A 12,843-nucleotide genomic window follows, 5' to 3' on the forward strand; every position below is an offset into this window, starting at 1 on the left:
GGAGGGTGTTATCAAGGCTCTGATCCAATCTACCTCTGTGCAACAGGAGGCTAACAGGAGAGCTGCAGAAAACAGTGCAGCCCTACAGCAACTGGTGCTGGCCCAGGCATAGTGTGCCAAAGTCCTGGCCAAAACACAGATGGAGTGCACTGAGTCTTTGATGAAACACATTGCTGTGACACAAGCTGAGATGTTTAAAGTAGCCCGTGAGGAGCAGCAAAAAGTCACCCAGGGACTACAACAGTTAATCCAAGCTATCTCTGAAAAGCTGAATGGAGACCTTGATTGAAGATACCAGGGGCCAATGGTGATTCGGGCGAGCCACTACCTTCAGAAAATGACTGCATCAGATGATGTTGAGGCGTACCTTCTGGCATTTGAATGCACTGCTGAGAGGGAGGGATGGCCGACTGATGAGTGGGCAAGCATACTGGCACCGTTCCTAAGTGGAGAGCCGCAAAAGGCATATTATGACCTAGAACCAGCAAATTGAAAGCTGAAATCTTGACACGACTGGGTGTAACCACTGCAGTACGTGCCCAAAGGTTCCACTCATGGTCATATTCTTTTGACAAAGCTGTGCGTTCCCAAATGTTTGACCTCATACACCTCGCACGGAAATGGCTACAACCTGAAATCAATTCAGCTAGCCACATTGTGGAAACTTTAGTAATGGACCGTTTTTTACCAGCTGCCCTGCTTCGCTGGGTCAGCCAAAGTGATCCCCATACAGCAGACCAACTGATTGCCTTGGTGGAAAGATATGTGGCTGCAGGAGAACTGTTACGTCCTACTTCACAGGAAAACCCCCGCAATCCTAAGTCCCAAGATTCTGCAAGACCTGGTAAGACTGTTCAAGGTTTAAGGGGAGCTGAAGAGCTGCAGCTCTATACACAAAACACCAGGGGGGCATCCAGGTCTAATAGGCCTGGGAGAGGAACTAATTGGTGGTCAGATTATACTGTCAAATGTGTCAAGTGCAAAGAGGATGGTCATATGGCCAAAGACTGCCCATTGAAGGATGAACCTATGGAATGCAATATGGGCAAAGATGAGGGAGCACGTTCATTTTTGCGCAACTGTTATGGTGCTGTTAACAATGACTGTGAATGGAAAAATGTCTAAAGCATTACTTGATTCAGGTAGTATGGTTACGTTGGTAGCAGAGTCTATAATACCTTTTGTAAAATCTGATCATGTTCAGAAAATAGGCATTATCTGTGTTCATGGTGATAAAAGAGAATACCCCACTGCGGATGTAAATATTGGAACCCAGTATGGGGATTTAAAGTACCGAGTGGGTGTAGTACCTAGATTAGCCCATGAGGTAGTGATCGGTAGAGACTTTCCTCATTTTCTAGAATTATGGGCAGCTGTTCCAAAGACAGACCAAAGTTTATCAGAAATTAGTCAATCTGCCGAGGATAATGTATTCCCTTTTTCCGATATTGACTTGGGTTTTGACCACTGTGACAGAAAAATAAGAAAAAGTAAAAGATACTGCCCTAAACCAGTATTAATAGGAGATAACCCAGCTCAAACTAGTGAGGAGCCTACTAATACTGCAGACAAGGATAATGACTTAATTGATATTGGGATCAGTCTGGGTAATTTTAAAAGTGCTCAGTGGGAAGATCCCACTTTAGTGACAGCTAGAAATGATATTAAAGTTGTAAAGGGGGTTGCTAATCAGCCAGGAGAAGCACTGCCATTCCCCTATTTTGAAGTAAAAAATGACCTAGTTTAACGTGTAGAAAAAAAATTCTTTAGATATCATTAAGCAGCTGTTGGTTCCTCAGACTTACCAAAAAATAGTACTAAAGTTGGCTCACGGCCACATAATAGGGGGACACTTGGGAGTCGAAAAAACTAGAGAGAGAATCCTTAGAAGGCTTGGAGTGTTTACTGGCCTGGAGTGTTTGCTGCTATTACAAACTATTGCTCCTCATGTCCTGAGTGCCAATACAGGGCTTGTTTCAAGACTTTTCGTAGTCCACTTGTCCCCTTACCCATAATTGATGTACCTTTTGATAGGATCGCTATGGACTTAGTGGGGCCACTGGTAAAGTCCGCTAGGGTACACCTGTATATATTAGTCCTCTTGGACTATGCAACTCGCTACCCTGAGGCCATTCCCTTGCGTAATGCCTCTGCAAAGTTAATAGCTAAGGAATTAGAAATGTGTGTATTCAAGGCGCTTACAGTTAATAGTAAAATGCACAATAATAGCAGCTACCACTGAAAATAGGGACTCTCTTTCCTATAAATCAATTCAAAAGCCAGGTGTACACACAGTGTAGGAGATTAGTAATAAAAACCACCACTGGTGTGCATGTGGAGCGCTTAAATATATACAGACTCACCCATATGGGTTGACATACATACGTATGAGGAACGTATCACACAACAGTGTATCTGAAACAGATATAAGTGCAAATGGTGCAAGTAACGTTTGTGATAAATCCAGTCAGTGAATTTTCTATATGGTCTCACTCACATGTAACAGAGCCCTATAGGATAGGCTCAGGTCTCAACAGCCTGCGTGTGCTTATGGTGACACAGTACGCAATCGATCCTTTGATCGTCAGTAGATCCTTATGCATACATAAGAGGAAGACAAGGGGAAGCAAAGAGCCCCTAGTGTAATAAATCCCAGTACTCAGTGCCTAATAGGAAAACAAATTGGCTTCTCACCTGATAAGGAGCCCTATACATGGCTCCTGGTGTGTTAATGTCTGTGCCTTTAAGGAGGCTACCACCCTTCTTTAAGCAGCAAAATGGAAGATGGATTCCAAGTATAAAACAAAATGTATTCAATAAGTAAATAAAACTTTCAAATGAAAATAGACAAAAAATATATATATAAAATTGAAGTAGAATATCCAGTCTTCCTGTCGAGATGCGTTTCGCTGTACTGTGACAGCTTTCTCAGTCGGTGATGTGTTTGCTGCTGTTTGTTGTTTAAATATCGCGCTCTTCCTCCTGTTTGGTCCTTCAATTATCTCCTCCTCCAATCCGCTCTCAGAACTACCCTGCCCATTGTGAACAGCTGCGTCCGTTGAAGGTAATAATGCTCCGATTCCAGGGCGCCCCACGTGACCCGGAACGTCACGGATTACGTCACGGATTGGGCGTGTTTACAGACTGGTGCTGTTAGTTCTGTATCGTCCATTTTAGAGTTGGGCAAATGCCCTTCCTTTGCAAATGTCCATGAGTCCATTTCTATTCACAACACAACAACTCAATATGGACAATATACACACAGAGAGTCAAAGGGAGAATATAGAATTGTATTAATAACCATTCTTCTCAGACTAATTCATAAAATGTGTAGTTCAAGGTCATAGCATATAACAATCTAATGTTAACCATGTCAAGTGGCAGTACATGCAAATAAGAATGAGTGATAAGAAAGGTACCACCTAAGTCACTGGTAAATGGATCCCTTTTTAATTTAAACACTATGCAGCCCAATGGTCTTAATGATGATTTCGAGCTATGTCACTTTTTGACTTAATATTTAATATTTTTAGTATTTTTATATATATTATATTTTATGTATGTATGTATATATATGATTTTAAGATTTTTTTATTATTAGCACTTATATCATCATTGGACTTGGATGCTAGCACAGAAGATTTTGCTACCATTGCTGCACCTCTAATAGACCTTGTTAAAGCAAAGTCCCAGTTATAGTTAACTGGTGCCCTGAGGCAGAAAAGGCTTTTAAGAGTCTGAAGGAAGCTATATGTAGTTATTCTGTCTTGGTGACCCCAGATTTTTACAGGTACTTTATAGTTCAGACAGATGCTTCTGATGTGGGCTTGGGGGCTGTTCTTTCACAGGAATACCAGGGAGAAGAACACCCGGTTTTCTTTTTGAGCAGGACGTTAAGCCCACATGAGAAGAACTACTCTACTGTTGAAAAAGAGTTTCTTGCTATTAAGTGGGCATTAAACTCTCTTAAATACTACCTGCTAGGCAGAAAGTTCTGATTGATAACGGACCATGCACCTCTGACATGGATGTATCAGAACAAAGAAAATAATTCCATATTAACCAGATGGTTTTTGAGTTTACAATCTTTTAATTTCACTGTCGAACACAGGGCTGATCTAAAACAAGGAAATGCTGATGGGCTTTCCAGGGTACACTCTCTGATTTCCATGGTCGCTCAAACCCATGGGTATGAGCTGGGGGGGAGGATATGTGAGCGAAAAAGTGGAATAGTGGTTGATGGAAGACTTTCTATACCCTAGAAGGCTGTGGTTACGGTAAGATATGTGACAAAATCCTACCTGTAAAAGAGGTTGTTTGTTACAATATATATATATATATATATATATATATATATATATATATATATATATATACACATATACACGCGGCTTGTGCTTTAGGGCGCACACCCTAATGCAATAGGCTGCGCACGCCTATGTCTGCAATAGAGAGCTGCACTCATTGACTAATAGTGCTCAGCTGATGCTCTCAGCCAATGAGTGTGGCCCAGTTAGCCCTGTCCAGTGGAGAATCTGGAACCAAGAACTGCAACAACAAGCTAGTACATTTGTTAAACTGCTTGGTATTCTGTTTTTTTGGTTTCAACATTTTAGTGGTTTTGCCTATATCAAGTGTTGGTTTAATGTTTCTCACACTCTAAACTCACTGCTTGGTATTCTGTTTTTTTGGTTTCAACATTTGTTAAACTGTTCTAAAACAGTATGACAAGTTACACAGGGCAGTCCTACCACCATAACCACTATGAGGGGCTCTTGTGGTTATGGTATTTAAGAATGTTCCTTTAATATTCCCCTTATATAAAATAAAAAAATGAAAAACGTTGAAAAAGAACCACTGGGTGCACATCCTAATAAAATGTGCTCTGCATAACTATGCATGGCATCCAGACCACTTAATTGAGATAAAGTGGTCTGGGTGCCTATAGTGTCCATTTAAAGCACACATTGCATCGATGGAAGACTAAGAAACGTTGTCTTCCAATTACTATGTTAATCAGCAGAAAAAGGTATAACTTAGTACAATGATTCTAGATGGTAGAAATTATCAACAAAACAAAAAAAATACTTTTGATCTATATCACATTATTCTGCATCTAAGCACTGAAGGCTATGTGCAAGTATAGGCATGCACAGCACATATTATTAGGTAGGAAACTGGAGATCTTAATTGAAAACGGAACCTTCAAAAGTGCTTTTTCTATTAATCAACAGACTAAACCACAGCTAAACTATTTATGAACCAATTAAAAACCTCTGGTACAAACATTAATTTTGTTTTAATTAGTAATACATATAATCTTCTAATATAAATGGTAATAATTATCTTTGCCAAGTTAATGGGCTATTTCAGATTGGTACATGAGTGTTGATAGGGATCGAAATAGAAAACAGACAATTTAACTTTTAGGGTGTACCTTGTGCATGCCAATGTCTATATGCATAGTTTAAATACTAGACTTATGCACAAATCCGTTTCAGCTGGTTCATACAAATTCCTTTTAATCTGCCCTCACATGAAATAATCCATACAGAAATTACCTGTGGAGTCTTATTAAATACGTGGGACAAGTTAAGTATTATTCACAAGACAGTATATTGCAGTGAATTAGAAACCAAATGTATCTCTACACACATTGGATATTCTTCAAGGTGCTGATCAGAAGAGTTGTCCATCAGTATGCTCTTGATTGGTGCTTTAACATGCAAAAAATGTAAGAATTTATAAAGTGCAATATTGACCATGTGCGTAGGTAGAGGGTAAATGTGTATCAATCGATAAACCCCAACCACTTATTTGCCCGAAATAAACAAACTACAGAGATGCTTGGAGAAAGTAGGCCACAGCTTTATTAAAATATAAATATATAAATCTGTAAACTTCAAATTTATAACATAAAACATTCTATATACACAATTTACTCAGTAAATAAATATCCGTTACTGAGTACCACCTTTCCAATCGAAACATTCACTTTGGCAGCTGCCCTCCCCCCTCGTTCCACCAGCACAAGACCTTTTCCTGGGACTTCCATTCTTGTAATGCTAACCACTAGCCGATTATTGGCTCAGTGGGCATGTCTGTTATCCATAACAGCCCTACACATTCACATTCATGTGTAGGGACAGCCCTACACATTCACTTTCCATGGACTGCTGGTCCAACCCACTGTTGACAAGGGTCATATACCGCCACGATGTGACAAAAACCAACACAGACAAACAAAAAATAAGAAAAAAATAAGAAAAAAACAAGGGGAGGGAGGGCGGGAAGCTGTTACCAACTGATAATTAAGTTGGCTGCTATCCTGTAAGCTGACTACCTTTTTATACTAACCCACCTATTTTGCCCCTTAATACTCCTCCCACCATTCAATTACCTCCTTACCATTCTATCTATACACTCCCCCTCACACTCACATGTACCTGCTCTGTCTAACCACTTGCAGATTAGTGGCTCAGTGGGCACGTCTGTTATCCATAACTGTACCTGAGATTTGGGAAGGGATAGCCTACCCATCCACTTTCCATGGACCGCTGGTCCAACCAACGGTTGACAAGGGACATATACCGCCACAAGACTGGTTTACCCTCTAAATCAGCGGGGCTGCCCCCAAACCAAAGCCATGGCCTCCTCCAATACATCCTGCAATGCCAAATTAAACAAATCAAGTCTCACCTCTGTAAGGTGGACACCATCACCAGTAAAATACATAGCTGCATTTTGCTAGAGGATGCGGTGATGCGCGGTGATGCACGGTGAGCTCCCCAATTCCCTTCACAATAATTCCAGGACAGCGCCTTGGACCAAATGATACAAAGTCTCAGGAACTTGAGCCATAACAAATCCTTCTGAATTGTTTCACCCAGATTCCATACCGGAATAGTGCCAAGATGAATCAAGAGCACATCAGGAACGCTGAGTAAGCGAGCCAACCGGACCATTTCAGGCAACAGGTGCTCCCACCCTATACCCCGGGAACCAAACCAACGGACCTCTGCCACCGTCGGCGACAGATCAAGTTGTAGTCCCCCGGGATGAACTTCCCTCCGCTGTTATGCCCCAAAATGTATGGCCGAGCTCCCTCTGGGAACCCAAACGACCGCCGGGCAGGGAGGCAGCAGGGTATGCAGACGGGCCAGCTGAGCCTGCAGGTGCAGACCCCCATCTTGTAAGGCCTCAGCCTTATTATTTGTATTTCATATACAAAAATATAATTATTCATAAAAACTATTTATTTATAAAGTAAGGATACATTGAGATTTCTCTTGTTTTCAAGTTCTGGTTCCACAAAACATTGGTTCATTAGAATAGGGTACAATACAAACACCTCCCGACAACAATACTCTCCCTAGATGCCGAGAAGGCATTCGACCGCCTTCTCTGGCCTTACCTCTTTGCAGTGCTTCACAAGTTTGGATTCCCACAAGAACTCACACACTTCCTACAAGCAATGTATCACACACCGGCCGCACAACTCCTGATCCCCAACATTACCCCTCCCTCCTTTCTTATTTTGAACGGCACCCGTCAGGGCTGCCCCCTCTCCCCCCTCTTATTCGCCTTATCCCTTGAACCCCTCCTAGAGACCATACGAACCAACCCACACATCACAGGACTCCGCATCAGAGACGAAACATTCACCGTTGCCGCATACGCTGACGACATCCTCCTCACCCTAACCAACCCCATCCCAACCCTGACTGCCCTCCTATCCACCCTCCAAGACTACTCAGCAATCTCAGGATATCAATTAAACGCCACAAAATCAGACCTCATGCCGCTCCACCTCACTGACTCCACCATCCACACTCTGAAACAAAAATTCCCTTTCCGCATCCGCCCAACAAAAATCACATACCTAGGCGTCCAAATTACCAGTGACACCACCGCCCTCTACTCAGCCAATTACCCCCCCCCTATTCCAGAAAGCATTCTCGGATCTCGAACGCTGGAAACCGATGGCTATCTCCTGGCTCGGGAGAATAGCTTCGATTAAAATGAATCTCCTACCTAAGTTCCTTTACGCATTCCAGGCATTACCCATCCCTTGTAAAAAAAACGACCTTAAACTCCTACAAACAAATATAGACAGATTTATTTGGAACGGGAAGAAACCCCGAGTCCGCAGAGCCACCTTATATGTACCTACACCATATGGAGGACTGGGCCTTCCCAACCTCACACACTATCTAAATACAGCCCACCTCCCGCAAATCCAACATTGGCATCTTCCCCCCGCACACAAACGGTGGGCGGACTTAGAACACTCAATTTTTGGCAAAGACCACCCCTCCCAATACATGTGGCTCCCGAGACAGCATAGACCACTACCGCCCCCCACATCCCCAATGATCACCTACTCCCTGGACCTCTGGGACCACCTCAGCGACAAATTCGATTTATCCACAGGCATATCCCCCCTCACTCCAATACTCCGCAACAAAATGTTCCCGCCCGGTCTCACACCACAACACTACACCCATTTCGAAGACAGGGACATAGTCAGACTAGGCCACCTTTACCCCAATGGCAAACTCCTGCAATGCGCAGAAATCCCCGACCCAGAAACCTTAACCACATTCGATTATTTTAGGTACCTTCAACTCCGAAGCTTCGCCACAACAGACACAGTTCGAATAGCAGCCACCTCGACCCTGACTGGGTTCAAAAGAGACACCCTCCGCTCACCGACTAGGAAAAGCCAAATATCAGCCCTATACACGACACTAACCACACATCACACCCAGGTAGCCCTCCCATACATCACAGCATGGGAGTCCGACTTAGGACCCCCAGCAGACTCAACCGACTGGACGGACGTCTGGTCATCCATTAAATCCATCTCCACCTGCGTCACTCACAAAGAGCAGGCCTATAAGATGCTCTTCAGATGGTACCTCACCCCTTGCCGCTTAAAAGCAATGAAACAAATCCCCACTTACCTCTGCTGGAAACTGTGTGGCGACACCGGCACCTTCCTCCACTGCTGGTGGACATGCCCCAAACTCTCCCCCCTCTGGAAAACAATCACAACACTCCTATCCAGAATACTCACCAAACCTGTACCCCTAGACCCATGGGCCCTACTACTCTCTAAAACCTTGGACACCTTCACCCGTAACGAAAACAAACTCATCGCAAGCAATCGCTGAAGTCTGGTCCACACAACACATACCCACCCATCCCCAAATACACACTAAAATAACTGACAGCATTGACATGGACAGGCTCACAGCACAAATACATGACACCCCAAAATCATTTCACAAAGTCTGGGATCCATGGCTAGAAGGACACAGCTCTCTTCCATGGTAACATACCACAATCCCATACAGCTATGCCACCACCTCTGATGCAACAACTACCAACTAGACCCCCCACCCCTCCCACCCTACTGGGGGTCCTGGTTGGGACCCAAGGAGGCAGCACCACTCCCCTCATCCGTCAGGAACCCCCCACTGCCCACCTACCCAACTACCCCTCGACCACTGCACCATACCCAACTGCCTGGCTTTGCCGACGCAACCGCACTCATCAAATATTACTACAAAGGCAACCCCTACACCAGCAATCCCCCCATATACGACCACCACCAGAACCCCTGACATCACTGACTTATAAGCTATACCACAACTCGCAACAGTAGAAAGACCGGCTGTATAGCCCGCTACCCAGCCGGGAACCTTACGCCCCCACCCCCATTGGGATGCGTAGACAATCAACCTGTACAAAGAGGTCGGACTCACGACCACGAACAAAAATCCCGGCCCACTATGGATCTTATAGCACAAAATAACAAAACTGAAATGTCAGAATTATCCGAAGATAACACGATGTCGTACCTTACCATTGTTACCCCTGTTTTTATCATAACTAACCCCATATCTCTCACTTCTGTACAACTGTTCATATGATTTGATGTTTAAAAGTGAAAAATACTGATTCTTTAAAAAATGTGCATGTTTACTCAAAGCCACTGCTTAATATATTTCCATTCCTGTATTGACAAACGCTGTTGTGGCGTAAGTTTATATTCTGTAACCACCTGCACTACAAAAATATAAAGAATTTATAAAAAAAAAAAGAATAGGGTACAATAAAATACAAAAATAAGTATTTTATAATTTTTTTCAATCTGAAGTGCTTTATTTTCATATCTTTGTTTTATAATATTACTTTGTATCAACTATTCCCAAACTTAAAATGTATATAAATGAAATTTTGCATGCTAAATATTTTCTTGATAAACTGTCCATAACTATATTCACTCACCATACAATCATACAGTGGGAAAATGATAAAGTATGTATTAATTCGTATAATGTACAATGAAATTCACATATTGATAGCATGTATACCATTTACACAAGGTATATTTAAACTGTGCTACAAGCTGTTTCACAGCACTATAATCATTTAGAGTTACACAGTAATTATGCTGAGTACAAAAACCTAAAGAATGTTAAGATTTTCACGAATACCTTGAAACAACACCTCTTTGCACATTTAAAAGAATTAAATGGTGTCCAATAGACCAATTTAAGTCCCAGGTGGTATCTAATGCACCTGCTGTGTCTGCATCAACCCAAAATTAGAATTTTCATTGCATTTGAAAACCAGCATCATACCTCCTAACTATCTTGGGTTAGGAGAGACCATTCTGATTTTGCCCTCCTGTCTTATCTTGGTTGGCTCCCTGATTTCCATCACCTGGGGCACTAAAGAAATGTCATTAATCAGCATAGCATGAGAACATTATTGGGCATTGTGTGCTGTGCAAAACACAGTCAAGACACAAAGCAGATGTCCAGAGCATTTCAAAAGAACTCTATGCATGTGCTGCCCTGTTTTGGGCTGGCCAGGGATGCTGTCTGTCAGCATGCCATGCCATCATACTAAAATTACACACTCCTTTCTTAGGTGTTCAATTCCCAATTTGGGCAGGAAAATTGTATCACTGGCATGTCCCTATAGCCGGACACCACCTCTTCCGATCACAGAGGATTCTATGCCAGTATCTCCCTCCATCTAGCCCTGCCCATTCTCACTTCTGAATGCAGGCAGTCTTCCTCGAAAGATGATGGAGGAAGTAACTGCTTCAGACTTCTCTGGGTGTGGGCTTGATGCCTGACTTGTAATGGGGGTAAGGGGTTCTTGCAACCTTCGTACTTTAATTTATCAAGTTAATTTAATATGTCTGCACAGTTTCAAACATTTGGCGTGTCTGTGAGCTGCATAATGTGCCTGTATGCTGAATGGTGTGTGTCTTTTGTACTTCATGGAGTTTATTTGTGCATGTTGTGGAGCTTGTCTGAAATGCCTGGAGTGCGGTGTGTCTGTGAACTCAATGGAGCGTGTTTGTGAACTGCATGGAGGGTGTTTGCAGTGCGATTGTGTACCTAAACTCAGTTATGTGTGTGTGTCTGTGTCACTAGCAAATGCTCTGCTGACAGTGATGGGACTACCAAAGAGAGGGCCGTGGTGCGAGAATTTTATTTGTATGATCAACTCCCACGTTCCTTTTGATAACTGGGGATAAACTTTTTGCTCATCATCGCATGCTTGTATTTGTGGGCAGTCTCTGTGTGTTTAACCCCTTGAGGACGCAGGACGGTTCAGGACCGTCATCGGCATTTTTGCGTTGCCGACCGACGACGGTCCTGAACCGTCCTAAATTTAAAATGTACTTACCCGATCGCCGTCGTTCCCCCGGCGGCGATCGGCGGTGCTCCCGTTGTGGGGAGACTGCCTGCAGCCCAGACAGTCTCCCCATGGCGGTTTAGGACCCCTGGGGCCATGTGATTGCCCAACAGGGCGACCACATGGTCACAATAGGTGTCCTAGACTCTGCCTGCAGGGGGACTGTCTGTGCTGACAGGCAGTCTCCCTGCAACTGTAAAATCAAAAAAAAATTTAAAGTTATAGTTAATAAAAAAAATATATATTATTATATATGTGTATATATATAATATATAGACATATATTATACCTATATAATATATGTCTATATATCATATATATAATGTCATGCTAAGTGTATTTTTATATTAATATGTACATATATTAATATAAAAATACACTTATAATTAATTTGCACACGTATATATATAATATATATAATAACTATATATATTGTATATATATATTATTATAAAATACGAATAATAAATAATTTAAATTAAATTAAAAAAATTAAAAATAATAATAAAAAATTGAAAAAAAATTATATATCTATACGAAATTTTATTCTAACTGTATTTTGATATTAATATATATATATATTTATATCAAAATACACTTAGAATGAAATTGTATATATATCTATGTATATTTAAATAAATAAAAATAATGCAAACTATTCATATGTCGATATACAAAATTACATAAATAATTATATAAATATACACGTAGACTTTAAATATATAAATATGCATATATATTTAAATTCTACGTGCGTATTTATGTAATATTTTTACATAATTAAGTTATTTTATTGATTGCAATTTAAGGGACCTGCCTGCCAACCCAGGCCGAAAGACCAGAGAATTTAATTTGCTATCACTGTATTTTACCCTGTAACGTTCTACGACACCCTAAAACCTGTACATGGGGGGTACTGTTTTACTCGGGAGACTTCGCTGAACACAAATATTAGTGATTCAAAACAGTAAAACATATCACAGCGATGATATTGTCAGTGAAAGTGACTTTTTTTGCATTTTTCACACACAAACAGCACTTTTACTGATGATATAATTGTTGTGATACATTTTCCAGTTTTGAAACACTAATATTTGTGTTCAGCAAAGTCTCCTGAGT

Source organism: Pelobates fuscus, chromosome 10 (assembly GCF_036172605.1).
Source record: "Pelobates fuscus isolate aPelFus1 chromosome 10, aPelFus1.pri, whole genome shotgun sequence".
Lineage (NCBI taxonomy): Eukaryota > Metazoa > Chordata > Amphibia > Anura > Pelobatidae > Pelobates > Pelobates fuscus.